The sequence below is a fragment of the Pelobates fuscus genome, chromosome 4, assembly GCF_036172605.1.
Source record: "Pelobates fuscus isolate aPelFus1 chromosome 4, aPelFus1.pri, whole genome shotgun sequence".
Lineage (NCBI taxonomy): Eukaryota > Metazoa > Chordata > Amphibia > Anura > Pelobatidae > Pelobates > Pelobates fuscus.
In genome coordinates, this window is record NC_086320.1 from 268482518 (window position 1) to 268506808 (window position 24291).

Sequence of the window (24291 nt, forward strand, 5' to 3'; positions counted from 1 at the left end):
ACTAAGTAAAAAAGTGCTGCTGTGAAGCTTAAGTAAAGAAAGTCTTAAGCAAATACTCGCCTCCTGTCATTAATAAAATTAAGATTATCAGTACACTAAAGCTAGCATAATCTACAATTACAGTCTATTATGTTTTACAACCGTAGAAGAAAGGCCCCTCAAATTCAGTCTGTAATTTTTTTTTCTTTAAACATGTCTGCTGTCGCTGCTATTGAAAATAATTGCTGAAAAACCATAACCGCTTTAAAGGCATAAATTTAACAGGTCCCCATCTTATTCTAATTATTATTTCATTTTCCATTTGTCACTAAAGGGCGTGTAATGCAATTCAAGGACAGTAGAACTCAATATATAGTATTAAATACACAAAGCAGGTAACTGGCTGTCTGCATGTATGAATCAGGGAAAAGAAATCTAGAAATAAGGACTTAAAAAAATATAAAAAAAATCTGTGAATTCTTGAGCTTACTGATGTAGGTCACTGACAGCCTCCTGATCACTGAGGTGAGACAACAAGGTTTGACAGCAAAAATATCACTTTGTCCTGCAGGCTGACAGAGAATGTGATGGTGCATTGGGCTGAGGTGCAGAGCTTTGTGCTAGACGACGCGTGCAACCACTCCTGATTTTATCAGCAACATAAGGTCATTAGGATGCAGAGTCTGTTGTGATCCTTGTTTTTTCTTCCCTTATAACAGATCTGTGTCTTTCGATTAAAGTCATTCAGAAGGTGCAGACAGGGCATGATTTCACAATGTACAGATTGCCCTGGAAGTTGGGAACCAATGTCATTTACATAGAAAAGTTATCTTGAATTTGTGTTCATCATAAACTTGCTCCTTAGGAAATACAGACAATCTGGGGAGCAATGCGTGTTTACGATAATAACATGCATGTGAAAATTACACTTGCTTATGGCTTTATTTTCATATCTTTGCATATATTTCATAGCTCTCATATTTCTATTTCACACTGCATTTGTATACGTCTCACCTTTTGTCATGCACCCACAATCCTTTGATGTGCATCCTGTCTGCATAATAAAAAAAATCTTGATTGATACAACATGTTAATAGAGAGGACCCATACTGAATCCTATTTCCCAGTCAGACTTTGCCGCTGAAATAAGCTCTAGACATTTTGCAGATTACCTAAACAGTCTCCCCTAACAAAAAATATAATGCTATATACAGACGTACTAGCAACCATAGCTCCTATCCTGGCTAGAGATGTACAGATGTAACAGATATAACAACACGATTCACAGTACAATTCTAATTTTTGTTTTAAGTGCTTGGTTTTGTGCGCATTCGTTGTATACTCTATATAAAAAAAATGGTCCTTTCACTAGCAGGAGATTTGGGAATGTTCATGCAAGATATTTGGATCTTCTATGCATTTTGCAGTGCTTTCGACTAGATGGGTGCTATGGTTGCTAATACTTCTGTTACCATTATACATTTTTTTTTTAGGAAAACAGGGCATCCCTAACACCATAAAGGCTGTAGTGGTTATGGTAGTTGGAGTGTTCCTTTAAATATAGCTTGCTTTTTAAATATCTTTGGAAAATGTGCATATGCTATTATTTGCTGCTTCCCAATGAAGACAACTGAGGCCAGGTTTCACTTGTTTAAAATGAATAATCATTAGGTTAAATGGGACTGCATCCCAGAAATCCCAATATCCAACAATATTGAAGAAATGGAAGGCAAAAATGACTAATTACTATTATGTATTTGTTTGTAAGTGAACAGTTATGCACGGTTATAAAATCGACTAAACTTGCTTGCTTCTACTCTAGTGAAAACACATTGCACAATACATATTAATAGCAAATAACAAAATTGCCACTATATTTTTTCCAACAGATATGTTACAGAAATTGCATTATTCATGTATGTGAAATTTATCTTAGTAACCAGGGAGGACTGATGATGGTCATTGCTTCAAAAAGGAGCAGTGGTACTTACAATCAGGACTCCCATTAGACATTTTGGGGCCCCTTACACAGCTCAAAGCCTGGTCCCCCTGGAGCTTGTCCCCTGAGTGCACCTACAAGGATTGCCCCCAAGTCCCCCACAGGGCCCGCTCTCCATTCCACCACCATCTTGCAGGAACTTAGAGCTGCAGTAGGGCATGATGTGTGTTTGTAGGGGATGTAGTATGTGTGTTTAGGAAACATAGGCAAACTTTGGCACTCCAGATGTATTGGTGTAAGAGCATTATGGTAGACGTAGTCCACAACAACTGTAGTGCCGAAGGTTGACTATCCCTGGTATAGGCAATCCTGTGTGTGTAGGTGACATAGTGTGTATAGTGAATGCATGTGTGTGTAGGATGCAGTGTTTGTATGTGTATAGTGACTGCGGTGTGTGTGTGTGTGTGTGTGTGTGTATAGTAGATGCATTGTGAATGTGTATAATGGGTGCAGTTTGTATGTGTTTAGTGTTTGCAGTGTGCATGCATCGTGGATGCAGTGTGTGTATAGAGGAGACGGTTTGTGTGTGTAACGGAGGAAGTGTATATGTGTGTAATGGATGCATTGTGTGCATAGTGGATGCAGTGTGTGTGTGGTGGATGTAGTGAGTGTACATTTGTGAGGTGGGATACAGGCTGTCTTCTGTCTGGTTTGAAAGAGGAGCAGTTTAAAAAAAAAAAAATATATATATATATATATATATTTAATGTTTAGTTTAGCTTTATTTAAGTTTACTCCCCCTCCCTGTTTCTTACCTCAGGTCAGGGAGGGGGTTCATGACTTGGTAACTTCTGCTTGCCCCACCGCCAGGTGCAGGCTCATTTCACAAGCTTCGACGTTGTGTAGTATCGTAGCGTTGCAGTGGCAATCTTGCCCGCCCCCCACATGCCATATTAGCCTGCAGTGACCCAGGGTCTCTATATATATATATTTGCGATATGGGGCTGGGCCCATTACCCTGTATCCCCCCTAATGGCAGCCCTCCTTATTTTAACCAGGACACAAGACCAGGACTTTCCTCACGCTTCACAATATGTAATTCACATTGTGATGGAACACATGCAGGGTTATTCACTAAATTGAGACTTGTATTGCAGGGAGTTGACAAAGGAATTTAAAATGCTAAGTCTGCCTCTCTTCTCAACCCTCATTTAATTACATTCAGCTGTCATGCACTCTACCACATACTCCCAACTTCTTACATACATCACCAAGTTACATTGATCCAGCCATATATACTGTCACATATCTCCACCACCTAATCACATTCAGCCCTACTCCCTACTGAATTAAATATAGTTATCCACCAATGCAGGCAACTTCCTCTACCCACTCACCAGAAATTTCCAACATATATTATTCACATGCTTGCATACACATTATATACAGGCCCTCATAAACACATTATAAACAGGTATACATACACAAATTACTTATGCATCTCATTGCACAAATTCTGAATCTTTCGGTTGGTATGGGATTTTGGGAATGGGAAGTGTCTTTCACCACTATTTGTATGGTTAGGTTTAATCATCTTTGCTATTGACAACTCTTTTCTATGATGCCCTTTGGGACATATACATGGAACAGACTTATAAAGAGAGGGAAAAGGGAAAGCTGTGGAAATGGCACTGAAATGTCCTGTACCCAGGTGTCATAGACCCTTGGCTGACCCCTGCAGTACTAGTTGGTTAATGCACAATCTAATATAATCAAATAAAGATAAAAGCAAAACAGCTAGTGCATGTTGTTGATCATATATATTTCAACACCCAGTAGTTTATAGAACAGCAAAATGACAAGTTCCCTTTCAAACAAAAATGAATTGGGAAAAGCATTTTCCTTGCCTAACACAAGGAGTATCATTGCAGTCAGAGAATTCTCATATAAGGCGCAGACACTGTATATACAAAAATGTATAACAAACAAATATTTAGGCCCTGAGAAGGCAGGCAAAGCTAGCCAGATTAAGGAGCATGTGTGAGTGTGGGGTGTGTAGGAAAAGAGTGATAGGGTGGGGCTGGGTGTGGTTAGCAGAAAGTGATCGGCATGGTAAGGGGTATATAAAGGAGACATGTTAGATGCTTTCCCCCTGTCTTTTTATAAACGGCTAGGAACTGTTCTCTTTACTTTCATGAACATCTGTCATGGCCTAGAGCATGGATATTGATGCGATACTCACTGCCCTTAGGGCTGAGGCCCTTCTTGATGGTGGCAGGCACCTTCAGGCACAACATGCACATCTGCAGGCAGCTGCCGTGGCTCATGCTCCCTTGCCTGGCGGCCTGAGCGAGGCCTCCTTCCTGGTACAGCCCCTCTGGCTCCCCATGGGTGAAATACCGCTATAGGAGCCCCCAAGCCCTGGCCCGCGGGCAAGGCAGTCGCAGCACTGGGTCGCGCGGCTGCTCATTCCACCCCCTCTGGCCCTTACCATAGGTCCGATTCGCAGGCCTGGCCTTCTGCGGATTGCGGGGTTGCGTCCACAGGCCGCTCGTTGGTAGTGAGTGCAAGTCTTGACCCATGGGCCTTGCATCCCACAGCTGCGGGCGGCGTTGAAGATCCTCCTGTTTTGACAGCATCATCCAGGGACGCGAGACTGTCCTCTATGACCCAGGCAACTCCCCCAGACTCTCAGTGCTCCTTACGCTCGTCCACTGGATGGGGTTCCGGTCGGGCCTCCAGGAGGGTGAGTAGGTCGCGGGTACGTCCGTGGAAAGTCTTGGGCCTGTCTAAGGAGCTCGGGGCTGCAGTGGTAGGGTTCCATGGGACACTGTCTTCCCAACGGGCAGTCTGTCCTTCTCTCTCTTCCTTCCCTGGACCTGTTCTCTACCCTTGGCGGGGGGCTCCTCCTGGGAGTGGGTCTGTCTGTCAGGATCGGGACAGGGATCCAACACGCAGAGTACAAACAGTAGCCAGATACGTATACCGGACCTTAGAATGGCCGGACTAACGTAAGTAGTACAGTATAGAATGGTCAAAGACAAGCCGAGGTCGAGGGTAACAGAAGACAGGTAAGCGAGAGACAAGCCGAATCAAGGGTAACAGAGATAAGCAGAGTAAGGTAAACAAGCCGGGTCAAAACCAAAAGGGATAATAGAATACACAAGCACTGAGTGACTAGAACAAGCTAGAACAACGACAGGGCAATGAGCTAATGAAAGAAGCACTGTTAAATACCCTGTTCAGAGCAGTAACCACGCCTCCGAGGCGTCCTGATTGGTCCTGCAGCAATTGAGTGACAGGTCGTTCCGGAGGAGTGTCATGATGACAACGTCCTGCCTAGATGCTGTAAAAGGCAGTCACTCCCTCGCGGCCGGCCTTGCATGACCGGATAGACCGTGGGGAAGGGAGCCATCAGGCCGTCTGGATGGAGGAACAGCTAAGTCTCTACCTCTTTCGGAGGTAGAGACCACAGGTACCCTGACAGTACCCCCCCTCTCAGATACGCCCACCGGGCGGAATACACCAGGGCGAGAAGGAAATCGAGAGTGAAACGCCCTGCGGAGACGGGGAGCATGCACCTCCTCCTGAGGTACCCAACTTCTCTCCTCAGGACCATAACCCTTCCAATCGACCAGATATTGCAGTTTCCCCCGGGAGATTCGAGAATCAACGATGGAATTGACCTCATACTCCTCCTGACCCTCCACCTGAACTGAGCGGGGAGGGGCGATCGTGGAGGAGAACCTGTTACATATTAATGGTTTTAGCAAGGAAACATGAAATGAATTAGGAATGCGTAAGGCATTAGGCAACGCTAAACGATACGCAACTGGGTTGATTTGAGACAGTACCCTGTAAGGTCCAATATATCGAGGAGCAAACTTCATGGACGGCACTTTTGACCGAATGTTTCTAGTACTTAACCATACTCTATCGCCTGGAACAAACACCGGTGCTGCCCTTCTACGTTTGTCAGTGTGTTTTTTAACCAGCGTAGAATTGTGCAGAAGGATTTGTCGAGTTTGATCCCACAACTTTCTTAAATTGGCAACATGAACATCCACCGACGGTATCCCTTGAGAAGAAGACTCCGAAGGAAGGATGGAAGGATGAAAGCCATAATTCAAGAAAAAAGGGCTAGAATGCGTAGAATCACAAATGAGATTGTTATGTGCAAACTCCGCCCAAGGAATCAAACCGACCCAATCGTCCTGGTGTTCTGAAACGAAACAACGTAAATATTGTTCAACTTTTTGGTTAGTGCGTTCAGCAGCTCCATTGGACTGAGGATGATAGGCAGAGGAGAAATTCAATTTGATGCCTAGTTGGGAGCAGAATGATCTCCAAAAACGGGAAACAAATTGGGAGCCTCTGTCAGAGACAATCTGGGAAGGTATCCCATGCAAACGGAAAATCTCCCTGGCGAATATCTCCGCTAATTCGGGCGAAGATGGGAGTTTAGGTAAGGGAAAGAAGTGAGCCATTTTAGTAAATCTGTCTACCACAGTGAGGATGACAGTCTGCTTTTTAGAGATAGGCAAATCAACAATGAAGTCCATTGCCAGGCAGGACCAAGGCTTTTCAGGAACTTCTAAAGGGTGCAGAAATCCGCATGGAAGCGAATGGGGTAGCTTGGTCTTGGTACAAACTTCACATGCCCCGATGAATTCTTTAATATCCTTGCGTAAGTCAGGCCACCAAAAATCTTTAGAGACCAGCGCATAAGTCTTGCGGATGCCAGGATGCCCAGCCACCTTGCTGTTATGGAGACAGCGTAGCACCTCCAGTTGGAGAGCGGCAGGAACGAAGTGTCGATCCCCAGGGGTCTGTTTGGGTGCCAAATGCTGAAACTTCATGATCTCAGAAAGCAATGGAGAGTGAATCCTGAGATTCGTGTTCGCGATGATATTCCCCTTAGGAACTATGGAGGACAGAAGTGGTTCAGTTATAGTGGATGGTTCCGTAGCACCTCCAGTTGGAGAGCGGCAGGAACGAAGTGTCGATCCCCAGGGGTCTGTTTGGGTGCCAAATGCTGAAACTTCATGATCTCAGAAAGCAATGGAGAGTGAATCCTGAGATTCGTGTTCGCGATGATATTCCCCTTAGGAACTATGGAGGACAGAAGTGGTTCAGTTATAGTGGATGGTTCATATTGACGAGACAATGCATCGGCTTTCGAGTTCTTAGAACCAGGTCTATACGTAAGGACATAATTGAAGTGAGTGAGGAACAAGGCCCAGCGAGCCTGCCTGGCGGACAAGCGCTTCGCCTCCCCAATATAAGACAAGTTCTTATGATCCGTTAGAATAGTAACAGGGTGTAGTGTCCCTTCCAGTAAATGTCTCCACTCCTTTAAAGCCTTAATGACCGCTAACAGTTCCCTCTCCCCGATGTCATATCTGCTCTCAGGCCCAGAAAATTTTTTAGAGAAGAAACCACAAGGGTGTAACGGTTTATCCACCCCTAACCTTTGAGACAGAACAGCCCCAACTCCTGTCTCAGAAGCATCGACCTCGAGCAAGAAAGGCAGAGTCGTATCAGGATGTACTAGAATGGGAGCTGAGGCAAAAAGTTCCTTGAGAGTCTTAAAAGCACCAAGAGCTTCCTCAGACCAGAACTTAGTATCAGCCCCTTGTTTGGTCATATTGGTAATAGGCGCAATGATAGAGGAGTAACCCTTAATGAAGCGCCTATAGTAGTTGGAAAAACCAATAAACCTTTGGATAGCCTTGAGTCCTTTGGGCAAAGGCCAGTCTAAAATAGATTGGAGTTTACCAGGATCCATTTTAAAACCTTCCCCAGAAATCACGTACCCAAGAAAGTCTACCTGAGACTGATCAAAACTGCACTTCTCCAATTTGCAGTATAGACCATGTTGCAGAAGTTTGTGTAACACCTTTCTGACCTGTCTATGGTGAGTCTCAATCTCCTTAGAGTGTATTAGTATGTCGTCCAGGTAAACAATAACACAATCATGCTGAAACTCCCTAAGTACCTCATTAATCAAATCTTGAAATACTGCAGGAGCATTGCATAGTCCAAATGGCATAACAGTGTATTCGTAATGGCCATACCGGGTATTGAATGCCGTCATCCACTCGTGACCCTGCTGGATTCTCACCAAATTGTAAGCCCCTCTGAGATCTAACTTGGTGAAGATTTTGGAGCCCTTAAGACGATCAAATAACTCGGTAATCAGTGGGATAGGATAGGCATTTCTGACAGTTATTTTATTCAAGCCTCGGTAATCGATACAAGGTCTCAGCGTGCCATCCTTCTTCTTAATGAAAAAGAACCCCGCCCCGGCCGGAGAAGAAGACCTTCTGATAAATCCCTTTTCTAAATTCTCCTGAATATACTCCTCTAGAACCGAGTTTTCCTGAACAGACAAAGGATATACATGGCTCCTCGGAGGCATAGTCCCGGGTAGAAGCTTAATTTTACAGTCAAATGACCTGTGTGGCGGCAAAGAATCGGCATTCTTCTTGTCAAACACTGCCCTTAAGTCTAGGTAAAGGTCTGGTATTTGTCTCTCTGTGGACTGAGTAGGATTCTCCTGTATGTTAATATTAGCTAATGGAGAAACCTTGCACAAACACCGATCCTGGCAGCCCTGGCCCCACGAGAGTATCTCCCCTAACTCCCAATCGATAATAGGGTTATGTTCTTTCAACCATGGGTACCCCAGAACTATGGGAACGGAAGGAGACGAAATGAGCTGAAGAGATAAATTCTCCACGTGTAGGATACCAACATTTAACTCAATGGGTATGGTATCACGAAAGATAACAGGGTCTAGTAGTGGTCTACCATCTATGGCCTCAACGGCCAAGGGTGTCTCCCTTAGCTGGGATGGGAAATTGTTTTTACTAGCAAAGGCTTGGTCGATAAAATTCTCCGCAGCACCGGAATCTATCAAAGCCATAGCCCTTACTACTTCCCTCCCGCAAGTTAAGGAAACTGGTAGCAGAAGCCTGTGATCTTTATAATTAGGAGTAGAGGACAAAATAGAAACACCCAAGGCCTGTCCTCTAGAGAGACTTAGGTGCGAGCGTTTCCCGGGCGGTTAGAACAGTTAGAGAGTAAATGACCCTTAGCTCCACAATACATACACAAACCCTCTCCTCTCCTGTACTGTCTTTCCTCCTCAGATAGGCGGGTATACCCTATCTGCATAGGTTCAGGAAGCAAAGATACCGTGGAGTCAGGACTTGGAAAAGCGGGGGCTAACCTAAAAGAAGGTCTCCGGTTCCTCTCTCGAGTGTTCTGTCTCTCTCTTAAACGTTCATCTATACGAGAGATGAACGAAATTAGATCCTCTAAATTCTCAGGGAGTTCTCTGGTAGCAACCTCATCAAGGATTACTTCAGATAAGCCATTCAAAAATACATCCATATACGCCTGCTCATTCCACTTGACCTCTGACGCCAGAGACCTGAACTCTAGTGCATAATCCACCAGTGTTTGGTTCTCCTGTTTCAGATGCAACAGTAATCTGGCTGCATTAACCTTTCTACCTGGAGGGTCAAATGTTCTTCTAAAAGCAGTTACAAAGGCGTTATAGTTATAAACTAATGGGTTATCGTTCTCCCATAATGGGTTGGCCCATCTCAGAGCTTTCTCAGTAAGTAGGGTGATAATAAATCCTACCTTTGCCCTATCTGTAGGATAAGAGCGAGGTTGCAATTCAAAGTGGATACTAATTTGGTTTAAGAAACCACGACACTTCTCAGGAGCCCCACCATAGCGTACTGGGGGGGTAATGCGAGAAGAAGCACCCACTGTGGCTACCTCTAGACCTGAACCGACAGGAGAAACAGGGGTATTACGTATCTCCTCTGGTGGGTTATTGGCACGAGATAATAGAGCCTGTAGCGCAAGCGCCATCTGATCCATTCTGTGATCCATGGCTTCAAACCTAGGATCAGGAGAAGGCAGCTGACTGTTTGTACTTGCAGGATCCATTGGCCCTGTCGTAATGTCAGGATCGGGACAGGGATCCAACACGCAGAGTACAAACAGTAGCCAGATACGTATACCGGACCTTAGAATGGCCGGACTAACGTAAGTAGTACAGTATAGAATGGTCAAAGACAAGCTGAGGTCGAGGGTAACAGAAGACAGGTAAGCGAGAGACAAGCCGAATCAAGGGTAACAGAGATAAGCAGAGTAAGGTAAACAAGCCGGGTCAAAACCAAAAGGGATAATAGAATACACAAGCACTGAGTGACTAGAACAAGCTAGAACCACGACAGGGCAATGAGCTAATGAAAGAAGCTCTGTTAAATACCCTGTTCAGAGCAGTAACCACGCCTCCGAGGCGTCCTGATTGGTCCTGCAGCAATTGAGTGACAGGTCGTTCCGGAGGAGTGTCATGATGACAACTTCCTGCCTAGATGCTGTAAAAGGTAGTCACTCCCTCGCGGCCGGCCTTGCATGACCGGATAGACCGTGGGGAAGGGAGCCATCAGGCCGTCTGGATGGAGGAACAGCTAAGTCTCTACCTCTTTCGGAGGTAGAGACCACAGGTACCCTGACACTGTCGCAGCTAGGGGGGTCAGGAGGGGACCTCTCTTACCTCTAGTCTCTCTGCTGGCTGACCATGGACATGTCTTCCTCGGTCCCTCCCATGGCTCCTGGGGTTCCGGATGCTAGCCAGCACGTTCCTCCTGTGGTTATTTGCTTCTTCTCTGGCATCGAGTGGTGAGTTCTCCCTCTTGGGTGATCTGGGGATGTTTTGGGGGCGTGAGCGGTATATGCGCTGGTGTGCTTCCAGGGCAGGATCTTGGTGGGTTTGTCTCTTCATTACGGGGTTTGTTGGAATGCTGAGAGCATTGCACAGGAGCTGCTCTGGCCCGGTGGGGGTTGGAGAGTCAGGTTCTAGCAGCATGGGGGCGGTCAGCTAACTCATCCCTGGTGGGGTCGGCTGGTCCTTCCTCTTCCATTATGGGGACCACCCAAGTGGTTCCAGATGCGACGGTTGCTTTGCCCATGCCCGTGGGGGGAGAAGGCCCCTGCTAAGTGCTCGGCCCTCTTTTGTTACCAGGATACAATCGTAAAACGTGTCGGTTATACGGGGGCCTTGTGTGGTGGCGGTATGATGAGCAGTTCCGTCAGCGGTTCACTGTGCGCCCCGCGATGGGGTGGGAGCAGATGGATATTGGCTATGGCTGGCAATTATGACCCGCACGCGGGGCGCAGGCCCAGGGAATTCGGAGAGATGCAGGCGGTTGCTGTTTTCAGTACAGTCGGTGGCAAAGTCTTTTGGGGTGCTGTTGACCCTGGACAAGGCCGTGGGCCCGACTACATGCTTGAGCTTTCTTGGCATCGAAATTAACTCGGTAGCACAGGAATACTGTCTCCCGGCAGATAAGGTGGAGGATTTGCGTGCTAGGGTGGTATCGGCCTTGGGCGTGAGGAAGATTCAGTTGCGCCAGCTGCAGGCACTGTTGGGTTTAACTTTGCCTGTCACATCTTGCCCATGGGTCTGGTGTTTACGTCTGGCGTCTCCAGGCCTCATTGTTGTGTGCGTTTGACGTGTCCCTTGAAGAAGGATTTGGCGGTCTGGGATGCCTTACTGCTGGCTTTTAATGGTCGGTCCTATTGGCAAGGGCCGGAAATATCCAATGCCAAGTTGCACTTGTTTACTGATGCGGCAGGCTCTGTGGGTTTTGGGGCTATATTGGGCACTCACTGGTGTGCGGATACTTGGCCGGAGGCCTGGCACGTGTCGGGCCTCACAAAGAATTTGGCGTACCTCGAATTGTTCCCTATAGTGGTGGCCTTACAGTTGTGGGTGTCATTAATGCAGGACCGCAGGGTTGCTTTCCATTGCGATAATCTAGGGGTGGTGCTAGCCATTAACAGCCTGTCGGCTTCCTCCCCCCGGTGGTCCAGCTGCTGTGTCGACTGGTGTTGTGCTGTTTTTTCGCTGAATATTGCTTGCAGGGTGATTCATATTCCTGGGGTCAATAATGTTACAGCAGATGCCCTCTGTTTGCAGTGGCGGAAGATCCGTGCAGCCGCACCCGAGGTGGATACAGACGGGTTCCCCTGCCCGATGGAACTGTGTTCCCTTGGGCAGACTGTGTAGCAGCTTGGATTGGTCCCGGTATGGCAAGGCTTGGGAGGAGTGGGTTGCATTCGAACAGGCCAGGGTGGGTTTTCTACTACTGAAGATTGTCCCGCTGGGTTGCTGCAGCTTCTCTGGTTTTGGGAGGTTTTTGAGTGCTCACTGGCGTCGGTCTCAGCTAAACTATAGGGGCTCAGTTTTTGCTGTCTAATATGATTTGAGTGTCTCTATTTTTATTTCTGTGAGTTGTCACAGTAAACTTAATGTTATGAGCATATGGGCTAGTCCCGACTAAAAATGGTATATCAGTTCCTTTTGGAACTCGTGTCCTTTGTGGATTTTTTAGGGATCCTAGTGACAGAGTCTTCTGACCTGTTTCCTGGTTGCAGGATCCCTCTAGCTCTGGGATAAAGCAAGAGAGCTAGGCTTGAGCGCTGCAAGTGTCTTTTTAAAGACTAGATCTATAACATTGCAGGCGGATGTGGATACCTGCCTGGAAGAAGGACTGAGCGGAGGAGGCAAAAGGGACTATACCTGCCTGGAAGCAGGGTTGTCGTGTATGAGACAGAGGGGACAATACCTGCCCAGAGGGAGAGTTACAGCCTGGTCAAGTGGAAAAGCTCCAGAAGGACCCAAGTCAAGCTTCAGCGACTGGGCCCGAAGCATTCCAGGGTCGCTGCAAGCATCTAGGAAGCAGACTGGGGTGAGGTACTCGGTTTGAGTACATTACCTCCATCACATATACTTATTGCTATACCTAAATATTCACTGATATTGTCATGCATGTTACATATTATTATTATTATTATTATTAATAATAATAATTATTGGTCACAATAAATTACATTTTTATAGTTGGTTGTGATTAATGTGTTTAATAGAAATACTCTAATAAACGTACTCCATAAGGGTCTATAAGAGTTAGAATAGTGGGTAACTCTTCGTTTTAAATCTATCAAGGGGAAACCGTGCCAATATCTAAATTTTTGATCTTAATAAAAATGGTTAAATTAACTTTTGAAATTTAAAAAAAATATATTATTTTTAATATGTATCACACCATAATCATCCTCCCATTATAAACTCCCATTGTAGTGAATTATGTGTTGGTAGGATTCTTATACTGGGGATAATAATAACGAATGTTTTCAAAGTATTGTGATGGCGAATTTCCTCTTGGTGTAGTGGTATGGAGAAAGTTAACATCAGTGATAGTTTCTGTATTGGAATTTGGGTGTTTGTCCATGGTAGTGTAACGTTACTCTACCCAGTCTTACCCAGTCCACTCAAGCAACATGTCAAGAGCACCCCTACCTCCAAGCAGGCCACGTGCAGCTCGATTACTCCTGCCCCCGAGCAGGCTGCATGCGCCGACTATTATGATCAGTTGTGTGGCCGGAGCTGTAAAGTTAAGAATGCTGCTCGCATCACTAGCACACTAGCACTGGCTCCCATTGATCCACATCATTCATGCAGCCCCATTGACACACGGTTTGGGTTCACAGACATCAAAATTAACATAAAGGTATTTAAACTTTCCTGGCCCTATCTACAGTGCTCTATTGTGGTTTCTGTTCCCAGTACCCTTTAGTGCGTTCCTTGATTCTGAATGGATATTTTGCTATTGACCTTGGCTTTCTTACTGGCCCTTATCTTCAACCTTTGCCTGTGTTGTTAGCCTGTTTGACTGATTACGGTGTACTTGACTCTGGCTACTTATCGTTTTCGCTGTCTCTGCTTTTTCCTGATTTCGGCTTGTATTTCGACTATGGTTTTCTCTCTGTCTAACATTAAGTCTGGCCACTCTAATGCCGTGAAATACATTTATTTCCTTTGTCTATTTGCTAGCTATCCTAAACTCTGCGTGTTGGGGTTTTACCTCATGACAGGTAGCTCGTTCTTCCTTTCTGATCTGTGTATTTGTGATAACAGGAGTAAGGTGAGGATGATCTTTTCTTTAATGGAGCTTTGTGAATGTGTGGGGATCTGTATCTGCGTGGACATTCAAATTTTCTTCTAATGTATCTATATTTTATCGGATTATACCTCTTTGTGTTTGTTTTTCAAAAACATATCTGCTGTTTTTGTGGTTTCAATAATTTCATTATTAAAGTAATCTTGTTTATCTCATATGTATTTTTTTATTTATATATATATATATACATACAATAAACAATACACAAGATCCAGCGCACTCTCCTATCTACTAAACAGCAACTTCAATGTTGACAGATTTTATTAGTTTGTAAAAGTTTTTTTTAAAAACACCTAATCTAGGCAAAAAAAATGGGGATTTAGTTACATTATATGATCATACATTGCATAAGCCTGCCACAACGTCAATGTACCCCATCTTTGGCAGGTCCTACTCTCACAGTCTAATGTCTGCTCTTATGAGATTAACCACTTACTTGGGAAAAAATTCCATCTGAGGCTCTCTGCAGTACAAGGCTAAATAGGGACCTGAGATGAGGCACCTGTAACAGGGAGGGGTGCAAAACCAAGGAGTTGGCTAGACTCCCAAATATATATAGGAAACATGGGGGGATGGTTGCACTCACCTAAACATGCTTAAATGGGGTGCTGCTGGGGGCCATATTATACAATAAACAATACACAAGATCCAGCGCACTCTCCTATCTACTAAACAGCAACTTCAATGTTGACAGAATTTATTAGTTTGTAAAAGTTTTTTTTAAAAAACACCTAATCTAGGCAAAAAAAATGGGGATTTAGTTACATTATATGATCATACATTGCATAAGCCTGCCACAACGTCAATGTACCCCATCTTTGGCAGGTTCTCCTCTCACAGTCTAATGTCTGCTGTTATGAAATTTTTTCCCAAGTAAGTGGTTTGTAACAGATCCCTACCAACCTCTGGTGGATGTGAAACAAACAAGGGAATTATAACTTACACATCCATTCGTTCCATTCCTCTGTTCGTCTGGTTCCGTGCGAATTTCACGTGTAATGCAGAGGTGGCCGCCATTTCGGGACTTTCCACGTGTTCGCGGCCATCTTGTGTGCGAACAGCGGTGTTTGCCTGTAACCGCATGGAACTGAAAACGGATACGCAAACAGGCGAACACCGCTGAATCCTCCAGACCTCCATAAGTTCGTACGGAAACTACCGAACGTCCCCTCGTTCGGTAGTTATATGCAATCCTCTATGGGGATTCCAGCGAACCCCGCGATTCGCATGGATGGCCAGAGTATCATACCTTTTTACCGTGCGAACGGAGACCGACCGCAAGGCCAAAACTCATGGAACTAATTTCGGCTAGTTGGTCTGTGCGGTCGGTCAAAACTTTGGAACGTTGTATCTCCCGAACTGTACATCCGAATGGGGTGATTTTTGGATATATTGTCCCCCTGAAGGAGAGCTATCCAGCGCTACCGGATTTAAAGCTGTACCCCCTGTTTTTGGGGTACATCCAGAACTGGTGGAAAAATGTGGACATTTTAATTGGGTTATGTAGTTATCTGAGGGGAGGAGACGTGGGGGTGTTACCATCTGTATTATTGGTTGTTTTCATCCTCCCCCTGGGAGTGTTCTGTGTGTATCTATTTCTAATAAAAAGCAGGCTGGGTGTTCCAGTCCTCAGTTCATCTTGACCCTTCAAAACGTAGCCTCGTCTCGTTCTTGGAAGGGGATTATTTGGGAATATTATTCTGCTCCTGTTTACAGCTGAACCTGCTCCTCACTCTGGATATCGTGGATGGGATTACATCAGCCTACTTCTCCACAGCAGCTTGCAGGGAAAAAGGACACCTTCAACGGCAGAAACCCTCTCTCTATCTGGGTAGCCGTTACATTGGTTGGCAGCGGTGGGATGGTTCTTTTTGCCCAAGGAGCAAGTGCTGAATGGAGTCTCAGTATGCCAAGCTGAAAAGACCCACACTGAAAGATCTATTGGAAAATCGTGGTAGGAGTGCTAGTAACAGACCAAGGAGAGAGCTGATAGCTGACCTACTGGAGCTGGACGAAATGGATAGATCCATGGAGGTAACTGAACCTATTGCACCGGTCAGCGAGAATGATGTACTCACTGCTATTGTACAGCGAAGATTAGCATTATATCCGGAAAAGACCACGGAGCTATTAGACAGACTGTTCAAGAACGCAAAAGAGGAGATCGAGACTAAGAGGAGGCAAGACACGGAACATGTATTGGCGCAACAAGCTAGTACACATATAGTTCCTACTCCTCCTCCCGTTGCTGCAGGGAGGAAAATACCATTTACTGCATTTAAAGCGTTTGCAGAAAATGAGGAAGAGATTGATGGGTATTTGGCAGATTTTGAGCGGCAGTGCTCACTGCACCAGATACCCCCAGACCAATGGGTTACTATTCTGGCTGGAAAACTTTCAGGAAAAGCAAATGAGGCTTTTCGGGCACTCACGGCCGAAGATATCACACAATATCAGCGGGTGAAAGCCGCACTACTCACCCGATACGCAGTCACCCCAGAGGCGTATCGCCGTCGCTTCCGGGAGTCCAAAAAGAAGGCAGCGGACTCCCACATGGAATGGGCAAACAAGCTACAAAGGGTGGCATCACATTGGATGCAAGGGTGCAATGCTAACACCGGAGAAGAAGTGCTACAATTGTTCTTGATGGAACATTTCTTCCAAGATTTGGCGGCAGATACACAGGATTGGGTGAGAGATCGCCGCCCAGCCAACTTAAAAGAGGCAGCACGACTAGCGGACGAATATGTGGAAACGAGAAAAGTGAGCCAAGGTACTACGCGACCAGCACCTAGAACAGAGACCCGCAACCCAACCTACGCTGCACGCACAGAATTCCGGGCCCCGGTACCCCCAGGACCTCCACGTCCTCAAGGGTCTAACAACCAGCCCCGGGAATCCTACAGAGTGACGTGTCATCGCTGCGGCAACCTGGGACATATTGCCCGTGTTTGCCCGTTGGGATCAGCCAATAATAATTGGAGGCGCACATCTAACACCGAAAGCCCATCTTCACGCCCCGCTGCTGCTCATTGCCTGGAGATTGAAGGGAGCCCTGAGGAATGCCTGGGAATATTATATGAGGCCAACCCCATACAAGCGGCTTCCCCAGATAATCGCCAGCACCACCGTCAGGAGGTGCGTGTAAATGGACAGATAGCACAAGGCCTAAGGGACACTGGCGCTACCATCACTTTAATACAAAAGCATCTGGTGAAACCAGAACTTGTGTCTAACCGTACTGTTGCTGTTCGGGTCGCAGGGGGGGCTGTTTTTCGCTTACCCACCGCCCGGGTACACTTGGATTGGGGAGTCGGGTCAGGAAAGACCACGGTGGGCATTATGGACAACCTACCCGCTGAGGTCGTGTTGGGCAATGATATTGGCCCTCTAGCCTCGGCCTTTTTACCCACTACTGCTGCGGCTTGCCCCGTGACCACCCGCTCACAGACCCGTATCGAGGACGATCCGCCAACAGGTCGGGAGACCCAGGTAAGCCACAGACAGACACCTAGCAGTGACACTACAGATAGACCGCTAGCTTGGGACACCCCAGAGGAGTTTGGGAGGGAAACTAGACAGGACCCCACCCTCCGAAAGTACCGAGAACTAGCTGACAATAGAGGGGATGAGCGGGAACGTTTTATATGGGAGGGGGACCGATTATACAGATTAACCGAAGGCAGGAAGAGAGGCTGTGCTCCTTCGCAGAAGCGCCAATTAGTGGTACCTAGAAAGTACCGATTGGAGCTTCTCCGAATTGGCCACGACATTCCGTTAGCAGGACATCTAGGGGGTAACCGCACAACCTACAGAATCACTCAGACCTTCTTTTGGCCAGGAATCTCGAAGGACGTGCGCCGTTACTGTAGCACGTGTGATGTATGCCAGAGGGTGGGGAAGAGAGGGGATCATCCGAAAGCTCGACTGTCCCCTATGCCTGTGATCGGGGAACCATTTAGCAGGGTGGCAGTCGATCTAGTAGGACCCCTACCTAACCCCAGTCCCTCTGGTAAGAAATACATTCTTACCGTGGTGGACTATGCCACCCGCTACCCAGAAGCCGTCGCTCTGACGAATATCCAGGCTGACACTGTCGCCAGTGCGCTAGTCGGGATATTCACCAGAGTAGGATTTCCCCAGGAAATCTTGTCGGACAGAGGGACCCAGTTTACCGCAGACTTAACCCAGCAGTTGTGGAAGGTCTGTGGTATTAAGCCCCTACTTAGTTCACCGTACCACCCCCAGACTAACGGTCTCTGTGAACGCTTTAATGGTACCCTAAAGCAATTGCTACGGACCTTTACGGCGGAATACAGAGACTGGGAGCGATTTTTGCCTCACCTCCTGTTTGCTTACCGGGAAGTACCGCAGGAGTCCACTGGGTTCTCTCCCTTTGAACTGCTCTATGGACGGAGGGTGCGAGGCCCTCTCGACCTCATCCGAGAGCACTGGGAGGGAGAGACGGAACACGAAGGTGTCCCCATCGTACCATATGTGCTAGAAATGCGGGACCGTATGGAACAGTTAGCCCGGATGGCCCGGGATCATCTCCATGCGGCCCAGAGTCGGCAGAAACATTGGTACGATCGGAACGCTAGGCTGAGAACATTCCAGGTAGGACAGAAAGTTCTAGTACTTAAACCCGTTCGAGGAAATAAATTGCAGACCTCCTGGCAAGGCCCCTACAAAGTAGTAGCCCAGGTCTGTGACACCACCTATATCATTGCCAGTAGCAAGGACGAAAAGATACAGAAGTCCTTTCATATAAACCTATTAAAGGAATACCAAGAACGGCCCGAAGACATAGCCGCCATATGCATCCCCGCCACTGAGGACCCTGACAGTCTCCCCATCCCTGATCTATTAGCCAACCCCGAGTCCAAAACTCTGCTTAATACAGTACAGCTAGGGGAGCGATTAACTCCCACAGAACGAGAACAACTCCAGCAACTACTAGTTGAAAAGAGATTAACCTTTTCCCAGGAGCCAGGTTACACACCTGTAGCGACCCATTACGTAGAAACCCCAGGACAAACCCCGCTCCGACAAACTCCCTATAGAATTCCCGAGGCTGTAAAAGAAGAGATGAGGAAGGAGATTCAGGAGATGTTAAAACTAGGGGTTATAGAGCCATCCGACAGTCCCTGGGCATCTCCCGTCGTCCTAGTCCCCAAAAAGGACGGGACGACCCGGTTCTGTGTCGATTACCGACGCCTCAACGACCGGACTGTGACAGACGCATACCCCATGCCCCGAGTAGACGAGCTATTGGATCGCATTGCCAGGGGACGCTATCTGACCACCATTGACTTGTGCAAGGGGTACTGGCAGATTCCCCTGGCCAAGGACGCTATCCCTAAGTCGGCGTTTGTCACCCCGTTTGGCTTGTACCAGTTTAAGGTCATGCCTTTCGGGATGAAAAACGCCCCAGCTACTTTTCAGCGCTTAGTGGACCGCCTCCTTGATGGCTTCCAGGACTTCGCTTGCGCATACCTGGATGACATTGCGATCTATAGCGAGACTTGGGGGGAACACCTACAACACATAGAGACTGTGTTGGATCAGATTAGGGCCGCCGGCCTAACTCTAAAGCCGGAGAAGTGTAACTTTGGCATGGCTGAAGTCCAGTATTTGGGACACCGGGTGGGGTGTGGGAAACAACGACCAGAACCCGCTAAAGTAGAGGCCGTAGCCAATTGGCCCACACCCCACACTAAGACACAAGTGTTAGCATTTTTAGGGACAGCAGGGTACTACAGGAGATTTGTCCCTGACTACAGCGCCATCGCCAAACCCTTGACAGATTTAACAAAGAAGAATTTACCTAGAGTAGTCCTGTGGTCTCCCGCCTGTGAAACAGCATTCCAAACCTTGAAACAAGCCTTGATCAATGCACCTGTTTTATCTGCCCCCGTCCCTAACAAAAGATTTGTCGTCCACACAGATGCGTCCATGTACGGACTGGGGGCAGTGCTAAGCCAGGTCGGCGAAGACGGGGGCGAACACCCTGTCGCGTATCTCAGCAGAAAACTGTTACCTAGAGAAGTGAGTTACGCGGCAGTGGAAAAAGAGTGCTTAGCCCTGGTCTGGGCCCTAAAGAAATTAACCCCATATCTGTACGGTCAAGAATTCACCTTAATTACTGATCATAACCCCCTTGTATGGCTGAACAGAGTAGCTGGAGATAATGGACGCTTACTGAGATGGAGTCTCGCACTACAGCCATACAATTTCTCCATCCAATACCGCCCTGGCAAGTTTAATGGGAACGCGGACGGTCTGTCCAGACAAACAGAACTATTGCCCTAACAAAGGACCGGACAGCCCCAAGTTGACCCGAAAAGGATCAATCCGGGTCTGCCGGAGTGTTCCACAAAAGGGGAGCAGTGTAACAGATCCCTACCAACCTCTGGTGGATGTGAAACAAACAAGGGAATTATAACTTACACATCCATTCGTTCCATTCCTCTGTTCGTCTGGTTCCGTGCGAATTTCACGTGTAATGCAGAGGTGGCCGCCATTTCGGGACTTTCCACGTGTTCGCGGCCATCTTGTGTGCGAACAGCGGTGTTTGCCTGTAACCGCATGGAACTGAAAACGGATACGCAAACAGGCGAACACCGCTGAATCCTCCAGACCTCCATAAGTTCGTACGGAAACTACCGAACGTCCCCTCGTTCGGTAGTTATATGCAATCCTCTATGGGGATTCCAGCGAACCCCGCGATTCGCATGGATGGCCAGAGTATCATACCTTTTTACCGTGCGAACGGAGACCGACCGCAAGGCCAAAACTCATGGAACTAATTTCGGCTAGTTGGTCTGTGCGGTCGGTCAAAACTTTGGAACGTTGTATCTCCCGAACTGTACATCCGAATGGGGTGATTTTTGGATATATTGTCCCCCTGAAGGAGAGCTATCCAGCGCTACCGGATTTAAAGCTGTACCCCCTGTTTTTGGGGTACATCCAGAACTGGTGGAAAAATGTGGACATTTTAATTGGGTTATGTAGTTATCTGAGGGGAGGAGACGTGGGGGTGTTACCATCTGTATTATTGGTTGTTTTCATCCTCCCCCTGGGAGTGTTCTGTGTGTATCTATTTCTAATAAAAAGCAGGCTGGGTGTTCCAGTCCTCAGTTCATCTTGACCCTTCAAAACGTAGCCTCGTCTCGTTCTTGGAAGGGGATTATTTGGGAATATTATTCTGCTCCTGTTTACAGCTGAACCTGCTCCTCACTCTGGATATCGTGGATGGGATTACATCAGCCTACTTCTCCACAGCAGCTTGCAGGGAAAAAGGACACCTTCAACGGCAGAAACCCTCTCTCTATCTGGGTAGCCGTTACATGGTTAATCACATAAGAGCAGACATTAGACTATGAGAGTAGGACCTGCCAAAGATGGGGTACATTGACGTTGTGGCAGGCTTATGCAATGTATGATCATATAATGTAACTAAATCCTCATTTTTTTTGCCTAGATTAGGTGTTTTTTTAAAAAAAAACTTTTACAAACGAATAAAATCTGTCAACATTGAAGTTGCTGTTTAGTAGATAGGAGAGTGCGCTGGATCTTGTGTATTGTTTATTGTATAATATGGCCCCCCGCAGCACCCCATTTAAGCATGTTTAGGTGAGTGCAACCATCCCCCCATGTTTCCTATATATATTTGGGAGTCTAGCCAACTCCTTGGTTTTGCACCCCTCCCTGTTATAGGTGCCTCATCTCAGGTCCCTATTTAGCCTTGTACTGCAGAGAGCCTCAGATGGAATTTTTTCCCAAGTAAGTGGTTAATCTCATAAGAGCAGACATTAGACTGTGAGAGTAGGACCTGCCAAAGATGGGGTACATTGACGTTGTGGCAGGCTTATGCAATGTATGATCATATAATGTAACTAAATCCCCATTTTTTTTGCCTAGATTAGGTGTTTTTAAAAAAAAAACTTTTACAAACTAATAAAATCTGTCAACATTGAAGTTGCAGTTTAGTAGATAGGAGAGTGCGCTGGATCTTGTGTATTGTTTATTGTATAATATGGCCCCCAGCAGCACCCCATTTAAGCATGTTTAGGTGAGTGCAACCATCCCCCCATGTTTCCTATATATATTTGGGAGTCTAGCCAACTCCTTGGTTTTGCACCCCTCCCTGTTACAGGTGCCTCATCTCAGGTCCCTATTTAGCCTTGTACTGCAGAGAGCCTCAGATGGAATTTTTTCCCAAGTAAGTGGTTAATCTCATAAGAGCAGACATTAGACTGTGAGAGTAGGACCTGCCAAAGATGGGGTACATTGACGTTGTGGCAGGCTAATGCAATGTATGATCATATAATGTAACTAAATCCCCATTTTTTTTGCCTAGATTAGGTGTTTTAAAAAAAAAACTTTTACAAACTAATAAAATCTGTCAACATTGAAGTTGCTGTTTAGTAGATAGGAGCTGGATCTTGTGTATTGTTTATTGTATAATATGGCCCCCAGCAGCACCCCATTTAAGCATGTTTAGGTGAGTGCAACCATCCCCCCATGTTTCCTATATATATTTGGGAGTCTAGCCAACTCCTTGGTTTTGCACCCCTCCCTGTTACAGGTGCCTCATCTCAGGTCCCTATTTAGCCTTGTACTGCAGAGAGCCTCAGATGGAATTTTTTCCCAAGTAAGTGGTTAATCTCATAAGAGCAGACATTAGACTGTGAGAGTAGGACCTGCCAAATATGGGGTACATTGACGTTGTGGCAGGCTTATGCAATGTATGATCATATAATGTAACTAAATCCCCATTTTTTTTGCCTAGATTAGGTGTTTTTAAAAAAAACTTTTACAAACTAATAAAATCTGTCAACATTGAAGTTGCTGTTTAGTAGATAGGAGAGTGCGCTGGATCTTGTGTATTGTTTATTGTATAATATGGCCCCCAGCAGCACCCCATTTAAGCATGTTTAGGTGAGTGCAACCATCCCCCCATGTTTCCTATATATATATATATATATATGTTTTGCATTGATTTAAAGTTTTTTTCAACTTTACTACTGAGTGATATAGATTTTTCTTATATATCTTTGGGTGTTTGTGAATGGTAATAATGTATCCCTGTCTATATCAAGTAAAGACAGTTTCTTGCTTTCATTGATTATAATAGTTTCCATTAGTCTGAATGTATATATTTCTAAATTATTATTCCATGCAGTCAAAAATTCCTTGTCATTTTGATTAGAGGTAAGTAATGATGCTTAACCCTCTTGGTGTAATTCTCTCATCAAAATATTTTTTTACAGTAGCAAATTCCCATTTTTATTTGATTTCCTTACTTAATGCTTTTTCATGTTGGACAAATAAATCATATTGATTCTCTCTTATTGACATCTCTCACACAGGGCTAGCTTCCTTAGTATCAAACACATTGTTAATATCAATGCTATAGTTGTTTTCAAAAATAGACATGGTCGGAAGCCGAAGGCTTTGAGGGAAAACGAGCATGAAAGGCCGTAACAAGACAAGGTGTGATCAAGTCAGAGGCAGAGACCCAGGAACGCTTCTCCGGGCTGTAGCCCTTCCAGTGCACCAGGTACTGTAAGGCGCCCTTATGGAAGCGGGAGTCAAGCAGGGAGCGGACCTCATACCCTTCATCAGAGAGTTCAAACAGGGTGGGGCGCTGGATGGACCTTGTGAACCGGTTTCACAGGAGGAGCTTCAATAGAGACGTGTAAAGGGTATTGGGGATGCGCAGGGATGAAGGCAAGTCTAAGGAGTAAGAGACTGGATTAACTGCAAGACTTTATAGGGCCTGATAAATTTCGGTGCCATCTTCATTGAGGGGAGGCATATGTTTTTCGTGGGCAGCCAAACCCTGTCACCCGGTACATAAGTGGAAGCCGCAGCCCTATGGCGATCAGCTAGTCTTTTCTGGAATTCAGTAGCATGTGAGAGAGCAATGTGGACCCGGTCCCACATCTCCCGAACCAAGGCCAGGTGCTAGTCCAAAACGGTATTTCCTTGTCGGAGAACACACTGGGAAGGACACTGGGTTGCATACTGTAAGCCACTTGAAAAGGACTTGTCCAAGGCGTTTTGTGTATAGAGAGGGGCATAAGAAGACCTGGTGGCTTGCTTGTGAAGAACTTAGATTGAGTACAGATTTGACAAGCCTCCTGAGAGAAGGCCACCAGAACTGTTTTGTTATGTTGCTATATGTTTTGCTAATGCCTGGGTGACCTGCTGTTTTGGTTCTATGAAACAATGTCATGACTTTTCTCCTATTCTTAGCCTATACAAACACCAAACCTGCTTGGTTTTAAAAGGCCTTTATCTTATCAAGAAAAATGG